Source organism: Pleurodeles waltl, chromosome 11 (assembly GCF_031143425.1).
Source record: "Pleurodeles waltl isolate 20211129_DDA chromosome 11, aPleWal1.hap1.20221129, whole genome shotgun sequence".
Lineage (NCBI taxonomy): Eukaryota > Metazoa > Chordata > Amphibia > Caudata > Salamandridae > Pleurodeles > Pleurodeles waltl.
The window spans coordinates 818460262-818474804 of record NC_090450.1 but is presented as its reverse complement, the minus strand read 5'-3'; the positions used below and the strand labels follow the sequence as shown (position 1 = coordinate 818474804).

Here is a 14543-nt window from a genome sequence, read left to right as displayed (position 1 = left end):
CCTCTTTTAAAATACTTTCAGAGTCTCTGAAGCAATGTCCAAACTCAAAAACAAGCAACTTGACTAAAGGGCTTCTTTGTGTTCTGGCGTAATCTTTCGCCCATAATAGTTTTGCTAAACTTGCTCTATTTCAATCTCCTAATTCTCAGGGCAGCGCTTGTTACATGAAATACCTCTTTCCTTAATGTCTGTTTAGCCGTATCTTGGATTTTATGTCAAGACAAGAGGCTAGCATTATTCATACGCCTTTTATTCACCACTTCTGTGCAGCTCCTTTAAAGACTTAGAACCAAATGATGTAACAATAACTTAGAACTAAAACACAATCTATTAAGTCCCACAGCAGCAGCCATCTTCCTCTTTTGTTTGCTGCTTCTGTGCAGATAAGGACTTGCTTGTTTATTTTTAAATTTGTAGATGTTTGTATGTCATAATATGTTTGTTACTGTTTTACCCAATTTTTGGGTATCTGAAAAGATTGGGGTAATATTAAGTGTTATGTTTTGTTTTAATATGGTATTGTTAAAAATGCTTGGGAAATATTGGGTTTAGTTAGTGTTCTACAGATTTTGTACTGTTGTTTTAGTTAAAAAAAAAAGTATATTTTTATTGTTATTACTTAGGTTTACCTTCGAATTGGGAGACGGTTGGTCTTCCTTTCAGTGCGAGTTGCACGCGCTTAGGTCTGGGTGGAGCGCGTGGGCTGGCATAATCATATTGAGAGACGCGTACTCTGTAATTACAGAGATGTGTTCTTGTGCTGGCGCGTGCATTGGAGCGAGGCGCTTCCTCTGATGTCAGCGCTTGTTCCGGCACATGCGCTCTGCAGGACGATTATTTTTTACTTCAATTTGGACCTCGCGCGATGCGGAACTGTTCAGATGCACGCGTTGCATCTAGTTGATGTGGCGTTACACGTCACATTGTTTGGTTTTGTTGCTTAGCAAAGTATTAACGCTGTGAGGAACGTTGTAACACAATGGGAAGCTGTTCGCATGAAGGAATTTTGTTTACTTAAGGTTTGTTATTAACAGACATTGTTTAAAGTTGGTATTAAGCGAGTGTATATATTAATTTGAGTAGAAATTGAGAAATAAGTATAGTAGGTTAAATATATTTTATTAACATGGAGGAGGAAATGGCTTTGACTAATAAGGAGTCTCATGAGGAGAATATTAAGAGATTTATATCTAAGGAGGTAGGAGAGAGTGTGAAATCTGCGTTATCTAAGTTATGGAAAGAGTGTAATAAAAAGAATAAAATTTTAGATGAGGATCAATATTGGTCATTATCGGATGAGGAGGAACTGGAAGAAAGAGGTCTGGTGGGAAGTGTTTGGGGAAAAGGAAACACTTAGGTGAAGGAGATCTGGAAAGAGAATGTACATTTATTAAAAAGAAATCGCTTTCAGGTGTCCCAAGTGGCACAAAGGAAAGACAGGTTAACCCTGCAAAGGAGATGACTGGAGAATCCAGCAGGCAGAGTAAGAAATATTTTGACAAATGTGATGAGTACATTCTTGATATTAGTGAAGACAATTATTTGGATGAGTTTGATATTTTGGAACAAAAAGGAACAGAGAATATGTGACAGGTTAAAGATCCTTTGGGTCATACCTTGTTTGAGCCCTCAGACGTTAAGCATCAGAGAACTGCGGAATGGTGGTCTATGCGTCATGTCAAAGTATATTTAAAGCAAAAAATTCGGAAACCTTTGGAAAGGTCTGAGAGGAATGTGATGAGGGCAGAATGTTCACACCTGGTAATTGGAGAGAAAGACTCTATGACTCCTAATCTGGATCCAGATTTAATTACCTACCTTTTCAAACTTGGTCGGCATTCACGTAAGGGTTTGGAAAGATCTCTGAAACAATGCCACTGGATATTCTCGGGCCTTTGGCCAGGATTTCTGATATGGTGGAGGAATCTTATATTAAAGGCACAGATTTAGATATTAATTTGTTGCGAGGCTGGAGTCAGAGAGAAATCTGTTTTTTAGGGAATGCTAATGCAGGCCTAGTTCATGTAAGGAGGAGGGCGGTTTTATCAAGAATAAGCCCAAAGGTGGGAGATTTGGCCAAGAAGGATTCATCCGAAGAGACAAAAGGTCTACCTTTTGGGGATAGTATGATTAAGGCTTTAAGTAAATATGTGCATACATTCACAGCTTTAGATAAAGCACATTTTTCAATGAGGAACTTTTTTGGGGATGGAAATTTATATGGCAGGGCCAGAAGAAGGGGCAATACTTTCGGCCGTCAATTTTATAGGGGCCCAGTGGTTATGGACGAGGATCTTTTAGAGGTGGATATTCAAACAATACGTTTTATCCCCAGAAACGGAGAGGAGGTAGAGCAGGTCGTGGACGCAGTCAGACCAACAACTCAGGAGCAATTTCAGGACAAGGTGAATATGAAGATTGGAATTGGTTCTTCCCTGGTAGGAATTGCAGGGAGACTAAAAACGTTTGTAAGGACTTGGGAAAAGGTAACAAATGATTGTTGGGTCCTAGAGATGGTAAAGGGATATATAATAGAGTTTCAGGATTTTCCATATCAAGAAAAGGAACCAAAGGAGCTTGGGTTTCAGGAAGAGATCAGAGAGGTTGTATTTCGAGAAATTCGAGGCATGTTAGAGAAGGGTGCAATTGGGAAGATAGGCGATGCAAGGAGAGTGTTGTAAGTACTTTATTTGTGGTAAAAAAGAAAGACAAGGGTTGGAGACCTGTGATAAATTTGAGATTTAAACAGATTTGTACTATACAGACATTTCAAGATGGAAGGGATTCATGTGCTGAGGGATATACTGCAAGAGAGAGATTGGTTGGCAAAGACAGATCTGAAAGACGCTTATTTCATGATTCCCATGGATTTATGCAGCCAAGAGTTTTTACAGTTCAGGTGGGAGAGACAATTTTATCAGTTCGCATGTCTTCCATTCAGTATATCTTCAGCACCTTGGTGTTTTTTAAAGGTGATGAGATCGTGGTAGGTTTTTTGCGAGAGAGAGGGATAAGATCTATGACAGGGAATATCTTTTATCTAAGATTTGATGAACATCCTGATTTATGCGTGGTTAGGTACATTAAGGAGTATAAGAGCAGAATGTGTGAGCATAGATCTCATGGGACGAGTCAACTTTTAATCTCTTATGTAAAACCATTTAGAGTGGTTTCAACAGCTACAATTACAAGATAGGTAAAAAATGTGATGAGAGAGGCTGGTATAGATTTGAATAGATATACAGCACATTCCGTAATGGGTGCTATGGCTTCTAAAACCTTATTGAAAGGTGGAAGATTGGAAGAAATTATGAAAGCGGCTGATTGGTCAAGTGAGGACATATTTAGGAAATTTTATTTTAAGCCTATTGAGCATGTGGCTTCAATTAGCTTTGTAAGCTTTGAACATGCATAATACTAGCCTCTTGTCTTGACATAAAATGGTGATTCTCAGAGGTTCACTGCATAGAGAATTGAGATTTTATTAAAGACAAGGAGGCTAGCATTATCCTTCCTCTGCCTCCCATGGGAGAATCATGGTACTTTGGAAATTATATGTGTTATATAATTATTTTGTTTGGGGAATTAGATTGCAATTTTGTATTTCAGGTATGTTTTATATTTTCACGATGAATTTCGCATACAGCCTTTTTTATTTATTTTACCAGATGTGTGAGAGTTTGGTGATGTTATTCGTTGAAGAGTGAATTGGTGAAAAGAAGAAAGGAGGATGAAGAGTTTGACGAAACAAAAGAGGAAGATGGCTGCTGCTGTGGGACTTTATAGATTGTGTTTTGGTTCTAAGTTATTGTTACATGATTTGGTTCTAAGTCTTTAAAGGAGCTGCACAGAAGTGGTGAATAAAAGGCTTATGCATAATGCTAGCCTCCTTGTCTTTAATAAAATCCTAATTCTCTATGCAGTGAACCTCTGAGAAGCGCCATTCCCACCCAATGTTTTGCTAAACTTGCTCTATTTCAATCTCCTAATTCTCAGGGCTGCGCTTGTTACATGAAATACCTCTTTCCTTAATGTCTGTTTACCCGTATCCTGGATTCCCACCCAAACAATAAATCATGCTAGTTCTTATTGTCGTAAATTATTTAAAATACAAAGCTCTGTTTTGCTTCATTTAATTGATTAATCTTTCTTTACTTTGAAGTGAATTTACTTGCTTGAAAATGTCAGAAGAACCCAAACTGTTTTTTTTTTACCTTTCTTATTTTTTCTCTTTTTCAGGAAATACAGTATGGGTAGAAAATGGAAGAGGAGAGTTGGGACTTCACAGGAAGCCGACCGAAGGGCGAGGCCTGCCGGAACTTGACTGGAGGCTGTCCGGAGGACGAGAATTGCTGGAACTTGACTGGAAGCTGGTCGGAGAACAAGGAACACTGGAACTCGACTGGAAGAAGGTTGAAGAACAAGGAACTTGTCTTGCACTGGAACTCGACTGACTTGACTGGAAACGGGTGAGCAGAGCAATAGGTCGAAGCCAAGCAAGGCTTCAGACTCTCAAGCATCCTTAAATAATCAAATGTGCACGTGTGCCTTTAAACAGTTGAATGCTTGTTAAGGAAATGAGCAATTATCTTCCTGATTGTGGCACATGTTCAATACAGATCACATTGTGAAGAACAAGTTACTTACCTTTGGTAATGCATTATCGGGTAGAGACTCTATCCACCTGCAAATTCCTTACCTTAGAATTTCCTGGCGTCAACTTGGAATCTAGACTTTTTTGCTGAGCAGTACCCTACACGCGCCATCGGGTGGCGTCGTTCAGATCCACGTGGCATTGTCAGGATCGTTGGAGCCATCTGTGACATCACAGTTGCCTATAAAGGCACCACCACAGCATGCATACGTCAGTTCTTTTACCCACAAACTTCCACGCCAGAAGCGCAGAGTCATGGATAGAACCAACAGTTTGTCTGTGCAAAACTAGGGCCCTGAAAGGGATAAACCCTAATTCTATTAGACATAACGGAGTGCTGGGAGGCATGGTTGGGTGTAAGGAATCTGCAGCTAGATAGAGTCTCTATCAGATAATGCATTACCGAAGGTAAGTAACTTGTTCATCTCATAGACTTCTAGCTGCAGATCCCTTACCTTAGAACAGATACCCAAAGCCATAACCTCCTGGCGGTGGGCTGCGGATAAACCTTCTCACACTAGGAAGTCCTGTAGGACCAAACGGGCAAAGTGTCCGTCTCTCTGGACCTGATTGTCCAGGCAGTAGTCTTTTGCAAACGTATGCAAAGATACCCACGTTGCTGCCTGACAGATATCCAGGAGTGGAACACCTCATGTTAGCATAGTGGTAGCAGCCTTGCCCATGGTGGAATGAGCCCTCAAGCCCACTTGGCCAATGCGTATCCGATTTTATTGCAGAGAATGACCCAGCACAAACTGGTTAGTTTCTGCACTGCCCAACCCTTCTTTGCTCCCACCTACCCCACAAAGATTTGGTCATCCTCCCGGAACTCTTTTGTGTGGTCAAGGTAGAATGACAATGCTCTTTTTGGGTCCAGTCGGTGGAGTCGCTTCTCTTCCTTAGAGGGATGCGGTGGAGCAAAGAAAGTGAGTAGAGTGATGATCTGACCCAGATGAAATGGGGTCACTGCCTTGGGAAGGAAAAAGTCACGAGTTCTGAGTACCACCTTGTCTGGGAACATAGTGAGATAAGGTGGCTTAGATGAAAGAGCCTGCATCTCACTCACCCTCCTGGCAGATGTTATTGCCATTAAGAAGGCTGTCTTGATGGTGAGCAGATGGAGGGGACAGTTGTGTAAGGGCTCGAAGGGAGCACACATTAGAAATGTGAGGACAAGATTTAAGTCCCATTGAGGCATAACAAAGGGCGTAGGGGGAAACATAGGTAGAAGCCCTTTAACAAATCTATGTACAATCAGAGACTTGAAAAGGGAAGGTTGATCAGGCAGCCGAAGAAATGCTGGTAAAGCAGAAATATAGCCCTAGAGAGTACCCAATGAAGAGCCTTGCTGGGCAAGGAATAGTATAAAGAGAAGGATATCAGAAAGTGAAGCAAAAAGAGGATCGATAGATCTTTCTGTTCCCTAATATACAAAGCGTTTCCAAAGGCAGGCGTATACCGTTTTAGTGGAGGGACGCCTCGCTGCTAAAATAACTTTACAGACTTCGGGAGGAAGGTAAAAAGCAATCAACTGCCGCCGCTCAATTTCTACACATGAAGGCACAGAGTTGAGAGGTTCGGGTGGAGAACCTTCTCCTGCTGCTGCGACAGAGAATCCTCTCGAAGGGGCAGCCTGATCGGAGGATCAATGCTCATTTTCAGAAGCTTGGGATACCAGACTCTCCGTGCCTAGTCCAGAGCCACTAGGATTACTGGGGCCTGGTCGTTCTTGATCTTCTTGAGAACTATGGGCAGACGTGGTATGTGCGGAAAGGCGTACAGGGGGCGTGAGCTCCACTCACGACGAAAAGCTTCGCTGAGCGATTGCCGCCTTGGAAACTCCTAAGCGCCATACTGCAGACATTGCACATTCTCTGAGGAGGTGAACAGATCTAACCAAGGCTCTCCCCACTGCTGAAAGAGTTCTTGCGCCACCTCAGGGTGGAGACACTATTTATGATCCACTAGGCATCGATGGCTGAGTTCGTCCCCCCTTTTATTCAGAAAACCTGACAGGTATTGAACCACCGGGGTTATGCCCTGCTGTTACAGCCATGTCTATAGATGCAGGGCCTCTTGATAAAGGGTCATGACCCCACACTGCCCTGCTTGTTGCTGCACCACATTGCGGTAGTGTTGTCCATGAACACTTGCAACATCTTCCCTTTCACAACAGGAAGAAATGCTTTCAATGCCAGTCGGATCGCCCGGAGCTCCAGTAAGTTGATATGGAGTCTGGATTCCGCCGGAGACCAGAGGACTCTGATCTCGACCTCTCCCAGATATCCGCCCCATCCCAGAAGTGACGCATCTGTCACTGCCGTGAGATCTGGTTGGGGAAGGGAGAGGAGTCTGCCTCTGACCCAATTGCAGTTCCCTAACCACCACTGCAGGTCGTCTGCAGTTCCCTCCAAGATCTGAACCATGTCGGTGAGATTCCTCTGATGCTGTGCCCACTGGAACTTCAGGTCCTACTACAGAGCCCTCATATGCCATCTGGCATGTTTGACTAACAGGATGCAGGAGGCCATGAGGCCCAGCAGCTTCAGAGTCTGTCTCACAGAAATCCAAATAGGAGCCGAAACATCAGTATCATAACCTGAATATACTGGACTTGCTGCTCAGGAGGATAAGCCTGAAACTGCACTGTGTCAGAACAGCTCAGATGAAAGGGAGATTCTTAGAGGGGGGTCAGGTGCGACTTTGGCATGTTTATAGTGAACCCCAGCGAATGTAGGAAGTTTGCTGTAGTCTGAAGGTGGGTGACGAGAACCTGGGGCGTAGAAGTCTTCTACAGCCAGTTGTCATGTTAGGGGAAGACTGAAATCCCTAACCTGCGCAGATGAGCTGCTACCACCGCCCTCACTTTTGAGAACACCCAAGGGGCACTAATTAGACCGTAGGGAAGCACAGTAAACTGAAAGTGCTCGTGGCCCACCTGGAACTGCAAGTAGCGCCTGTGGGCAGGCAGGATGGGGATTTGAAAATACGCATCCTGCAAGTCCAGCGTTACCATCCAGTCTCCATGGTCTAGGGCAGACAAGACCTGAGCAAGAGCTTGAATTTCTGCTTTTTGAGGAAGAGATTGACATCCTGCAAATCCAGAATAGGGGGAAGACCTTTGTTCTTTTTGGGAATCAGAAAGTAGCTGGAATAACAACCACTGCCTATTCCTGACTTTGGGACCCTTTCTATGGCCCTTTCTAGAGAGCTGCAACCTCCTCGCGGAGCAAGACTTAATGATCCTCCATCAGCTGTTCTTTTAATAACGGCATAGAGGGAGGAAAAGACTGAAAGGAAAGGGAAGGGAATAGCACTTCTGTATGATATGCAAGACCCATTTGTCCGATGTTATGGACCACCAGTGAGGGAGATGAAATATAATCCTCCTCTAACTGGGCGCAGGTGGTGTTGCAGAACCATACTCGGAGGACTTGGGCGCTGTGGAGGAGGGGGGCTGGGTGGTGGCTGACCTCTGTCTAGACCCTCTGGGTCTGAAGGTACCATGACCTCGTCCTTGCACTAGATGTTGAGTTGATGGAGGACGGCGGGTGATTTGTGGGTGGCGTGGTACCACATCCCTTACGAAGCCTCAAAAGGGGCAAAAAGCAGACTGCTGGGGAGCGGGTGCTGGGAGGCCCAAGGATCTGGCCATAGCCCAAAAGTATTTCAACCACTGAAGCGCCAAGTCTGCCTTCTCTCCAAATAGGCATGAGCCATCGAAGGGCATGTCAATAAGGTTTGCCCAGACTTCCCCCGAAAAGCCAGACATACAAAGCCAGGTGTGGCGACGAAGGGCCACCATCAAAAAAATTGCCCTAACCTGCAAGACGGTTGTGTCCAAACCACACCGTACTGTAAACTTTGCTGCATCTCTCCCATCTTTAACAGCTTGTGAGAGAGTGTCCTGCACGCCCTCCAGGACCTGGGGCAGCACCTGTGCCACCGTATCCCATAAATTATGGGAAAAACAGCCCAATAGGCATGAGGTGTTTACAGACCTCAATGCCAGGCTGGAGGAAGAAAACATTTTCTCACCAAGCTGATCCAGCCTCTTGGATTCCTTATCCGGGGGAGCGAAAGGGAAGGTACCATGGGAAGTGGAGGCCTGGACCACCAAGCTGGGGTGATGGGTGAGGAAACTAGGATCATTAGGAGCTGGTCTATGGCAGAGGCCGATTGTCCTATTTACAGGAGTCCCTGTGCTGGGTTTGGAACACGTCCCCAGCAGGACATCAGTGAGGGATTTATTATAGGGTAACATTGGTTCCGATGTGCAAACCCCCGGGTGAAGCACCTCAGTCAGGAGGTTAGTCCTGACTGGCACCGTGGGCAAATCTAGGTCCAAGACCGCAGCTGCCCCACACACCACCATAGCATATAAAGCTCCCTCCTCCGTGACCACAGTAGGAGGTGAGAGCATGCTAGTATCTGGAGAAGTATCCAGTCCACTGGCTTCCACTAGTTCCTCAAACCAGCCCACATGCTCCAAACAATATTCTAATGGAGGGGTTCCTCACCTGTACCTGGCTGATCAAAATTAGCCTCAGGCACTGATCTGGCCCCTGTTGGCACCGTCAAAGTCGGAATCGGCGTTTTATGACATCATTCCGGCTCCGGATCATCTGGAATGAGGATAGGGCTGCACCACTGGTGGGTGCTGGTGGAGCAGGGAGCATTGACATCGGGAACGATGCCAGAGGAGGTCGACTGTGTGCACTCAGCGTCATTCTGGATCTGGTATCGGATCCAGGACTCCTCAACAGTGCCGAGGCTGAAGTCACTGGCGTGTAATCCGATGAGGACCCTGCCGACCCATACAAGGCGCATGACATCGTAAACCTCCTTGAGTTGAGTGTGGGTCTCTCTGGCTCCCGAAAAGGGGGAAAGACTCGAAGTCGGCCCTGGCATCGATTCTGGAGAACCGTGCCTGGAACGTCGACTTTCTTGAGACGCCTCGTCGGCAGACGGGCATGGCTAAGTCGAATTCTGCTTGGACTTATTCTTTTTGTGCCTCTTCCCCGAGTGCCCAGAGGACCTCGAGTGCGGAGAAGAGGGCTTAGGGCTCCTGGAGCGGTCCCGCAACCTCCTCCTCGATCGGAACCGTGACGTCCTAGGAGTCGCGACAACCGAAGTCATTGTTGGGCCGTCATGAGCTTCAGAGACCGATCTCTCAAAGCTTTCGGGCCATGGCCTGGCAGTTGGAACATGACTTTGAGCCATGGTCTCTGTTGAGGCACCAGAGACATACCTGATGGGGGTCCGTCACAGACATGGCTCGATGGCATGCACCACATGGCTTGAACCCCATCTTTCTCGCACAGACTTGAAAAAGCTTTGACAAAAAGGTAAAAAAAAGGCATGCCAAAAAGGGCAGAGGGTAGCTCAAATCCAGACCTTCACTTAACCAGTGCGGAAGGAAAAGAATTGCCGTACGCGTACCAGGGTGTTGCCTTCATATGCGACCGTGACTTCACAGACGGCTTCAACGACGCCAACACCACATGGATCCAAACGAAGCCACCCAACGGCATGCACAGGCTACTGCTCAGCACAAAATTCCAGATTTCAAGCTGACGCCAGGAAATTCTAAGGTACGGAATCTGGCGCTAGAAGTCTCTATCAGATAAGCACATGTTCTGGCAGTTACAGTTGGATCAGGTGGAGAGGCATTTGGTTGCTTGTAAAGGAAATGAGCAATTATCCTGATTGTAGCACATCTTCAATACAGATCATAGTGTGAAGAGCACATGTTTTGGCAGTTACAGTTGGAGCAGGTGGAATACAATGTGCATAATCAACAAGCATTGGTTATAATAAATGAGACATTTAACAAGCATTGGTTATTGCAAACTTGATCTTCAAGGATGTAATGAATATACACAGATAAGTCTGAATGTTGCAAGCAACAGAACGTTACTGTAATCAAGCTGTTTGATGTGCTAGAGTACCCACAACAGTCAGCCAGTCAGATCTCTGTGTAAGACAGACAGTATTCGCTGCCCTGTATATACAAATTTGGATTTTCTTTAATTTTCCCTAAACTACTGAATGGATTCACACCAACTAAAAGAAAAGGCTCATCTACAGACCAAAAGCCACCTTTCTGCCACATTTGGTGTAATTCCATCCAGTGGTTCGGGCTGCAGGTGTGTATAAAGAGTCTATGACAATTAAGACGGGAAACACACTTTTTTGCCCCCACTTTTTCTTGGCTACCGCTTGATGTATCACCCCGAAACTTTCCATGCACAACAAGATTCTAGAGAGCACTTTTTTGACACACTTTATGAAAATTTGTCAAACAGTGCCAAAGATATAGGCAAGTCAAAAAACGTTTTTTCTATGTAAACTAGGACCTGACTATAACTACCTACTGGCAAGTGCCAGTAGGTAATATATATATATATATATATATATACACGTGTGTGTGTGTGTGTATACATATAAATAACTTTGCACCTGTTTGACAACTGTGTGTGAAACTTTGCAGACCTCCTCCTCACATTTCATTTTGGGAGGACTGAATGTTTGGTCAAAGTGGTGCAAAACACACTTCAAATCCAATGCATTTTCCATTGACTTTAGATTTTTTGCAAAATAGTGCAAGGTTTTCATGAAATTTGGCAGTATTACATATTGGGGGAGCAGATGATCCTGTGGGATACTGCAGGTAAGCAGATTAAGTAAATTTTAAGTTATAAAGTTTTTCAACTTAGTGATATCTTATAGCACAATACTACTAAAAGTAGCGAGGAAGCACACAAAATAAACTAGACTGCATTTATAAAGTTTCAGATTTACTACATGAGCAACTGAAATACCTAGTTATGGTCACATGCTAATGGAAACCTATAAACAAATACAGAACGAATAGAATACATCTTAATCTGCATGAGTTTGCTTTGCATGCTCTCTGGCTCACAAAATTCAACTGTCCCAACCAGGCAAACCAAAACCACCTTTCTTATTCACCCCTGTGCAACAAAATGAAAAAATGACCAAGCAGTGAGCGACACAAACTACTCTTTGGAGGGCTTGCTAATTGGCTACTAGGACAAACATAATAATCTCAATTTCTATAACAATAACAATGATTGGCTTTTATTCACGTTGGCCTTTATATATAGCCCACTCCTACTAAACGTCGCAAGGAAGCCCAAAATATAAACTACATTACATATGTAAATTTTCAGGTTTACTACATGAACAACTGAAAGGCCCATTCATGGTCACATCCTAACGGAAACCTATAAACACATTGTAGGAAGTTGGCTCTGAATGCACTATTTCAAAGTAAGGAATAGTATGCACAGAGTCCAAGGGTTCCCCTTAGAGGTAAGATAGTGGCAAAAAGAGATAATACTAATGCTCTATTTTGTGGTAGTGTGGTCGAGCAGTAGGCTTATCAAAGGAGTAGTGTTAAGCATTTGTTGTACATACACAAGCAATAAATGAGGAACACACACTCAAAGACAATTCCAGGCCAATAGGTTTTTGTATAGAAAAATATCTTTTCTTAGTTTATTTTAAGAACCACAGGTTCAAATTTTACATGTAATACTTTAAATGAAAGGTATTGCAGGTAGGTACTTTAGGAACTTTGAATAATCAAAATAGCATACACAGTTTTCATATAAATCACATATAGCTATTTTAAAACTAGACAGTGCAATTTTCAACAGTTCCTGGGGGGAGTAAGAGTTAGTTAGTTTTTGCAGGTAAGTAAACCACCTACGGGGTTCAAGTTCGGGTCCAAGGTAGCCCACCGTTGGGGGTTCAGAGCAACCCCAAAGTTACCACACCAGCAGCTCAGGGCCGGTCAGGTGCAGAGGTCAAAGTGGTGCCCAAAACGCATAGGCTTCAATGGAGAAGGGGGTGCCCCGGTTCCAGTCTGCCAGCAGGTAAGTACCCGCGTCTTCGGAGGGCAGACCAGGGGGGTTTTGTAGGGCACCGGGGGGGGACACAATTCAGCACAGAAAGTACACCCTCAGCAGCACGGGGGAGGCCGGGTGCAGTGTGCAAACACGCGTCGTGTTTTCAATAGAAAGCAATGGGAGACCAAGGGGTCTCTTCAGCGATGCAGGCAGGCAAGGAGGGGGGGATCCTCGGGGTAGCCACCACCTGGGCAAGGGAGAGGGCCTCCTGGGGGTCACTCCTGCACTGGAGTTCCGATCCTTCAGGTCCTGGGGGCTGCGGGTGCAGAGTCTTTACCAGGCGTCGGGATCTGGGAAGCAGGCAGTCGCGGTCAGGGGGAGCCTCGGGATTCCCTCTGCAGGCGTCGCTGTGGGGGCTCAGGGAGGGCAACTCTGGCTACTCACGGTCTCACAGTCGCCGGGGAGTCCTCCCTGAGGTGTTGTTTCTCCACAAGTTGAGCCGGGGGCGTCGGGTGCAGAGTAGCAAGTCTCACGCTTCGGGCGGGAAACGCAGTTGTTTTAAAGTTGCTCCTTTGAAACAAAGTTGCAGTCTTGGGTGAACAGAGCCGCTGTCCTCTGGAGTTTCTTGGTCCTTCTAGAGCAGGGCAGTCCTCTGAGGATTCAGAGGTCGCTGGTCCCTGGGGAGAGCGTCGCTGGAGCAGTGTCTTTAGAAGTGGGGAGACAGGCCGGTAGAGCTGGGGCCAAAGCAGTTGGTGTCTCCGTCTTCTCTGCAGGGTTTTTCAGCTTAGCAGTCCTCTTCTTCTTAGGTTGCAGGAATCTAGTTTCCTAGGTTCTGGGGAGCCCCTAAATACTGAATTTAGGGGTGTGTTTAGGTCTGGGAGGGCAGTAGCCAATGGCTACTGTCCTTGAGGGTGGCAACACCCTCTTTGTGCCTCCTCCCTGAGGGGAGGGGGGCACATCCCTATTCCTATTGGGGGAATCCTCCATCTACAAGATGGAGGATTTCTAAAAGTCAGAGTCACCTCAGCTCAGGACACCTTAGGGGCTGTCCTGACTGGCCAGTGACTCCTCCTTGTTTTTCTCATTATCTCTCCTGGACTTGCTGCCAAAAGTGGGGGCTGTGTCCAGGGGGCGGGCATCTCCACTAGCTGGAGTGCCCTGGGGCATTGTAACACGAAGCCTGAGCCTTTGAGGCTCACTGCTAGGTGTTACAGTTCCTGCAGGGGGGAGGTGTGAAGCACCTCCACCCAGAGCAGTCTTTTGTTTCTGTCCTCAGAGAGCACAAAGGCCCTCACCACACGGGGTCAGAAACTCGTCTCTCAGCAGCAGGCTGGCACAGACCAGTCAGTCCTGCACTAAACAATTGGGTTAAATACAGGGGCATCTCTAAGATGCCCTCTGTGTGCATTTTATTAATAAATCCAACACTGGCATCAGTGTGGGTTTATTATTCTGAGAAGTTTGATACTAAACTTCCCAGTATTCAGTGTAGCCATTATGGAGCTGTGGAGTTCGTTTTTGACAGACTCCCAGACCATATACTCTTATGGCTACCCTGCACTTACAATGTCTAAGGTTTTGCTTAGACACTGTAGGGGCATAGTGCTCATGCACCTATGCCCTCACATGTGGTATAGTGCACCCTGCCTTAGGGCTGTAAGGCCTGTTAGAGGGGTGACTTACCTATACCATAGGCAGTGTGAGGTTGGCATGGCACCCTGAGGGGAGTGCCATGTCGACTTAGTCATTTTCTCCCCACAAGCACACACAAGCTGGCAAGCAGTGTGTCTGTGCTGAGTGAGGGGTCCCAAGGGTGGCATAAGACATGCTGCAGCCCTTAGAGACCTTCCCTGGCATCAGGGCCCTTGGTACCAGGGGTACCAGTTACAAGGGACTTACCTGGGTGCCAGGGTTGTGCCAATTGTGGAAACAATGGTACATTTTAGGTGAAAGAACACTGGTGCTGGGGCCTGGTTAGCAGGGTCCCAGCACACTTCTCAGTCAAGTCAGCA

At 45.7% G+C, this 14543-nt stretch overlaps 1 protein-coding gene across 5 annotated transcripts in view; it reads right to left on the bottom strand.

The window, feature by feature from the left end:
- The window catches only part of CCDC157 (coiled-coil domain containing 157), a 140413-nt gene that overhangs the window by 79642 nt on the left and 46228 nt on the right, over positions 1-14543 (bottom strand). The window contains exon 1 of one of the 5 annotated variants that reach the window (XM_069214627.1): positions 630-758. The exons of the other annotated variants lie outside the window; for them this stretch is intronic. The gene's annotated coding sequence lies outside the window, so the exon portion shown is untranslated. Of the gene's footprint in view, positions 1-629; positions 759-14543 lie in introns of those variants that run through there. 5 annotated transcript variants of the gene reach the window in all.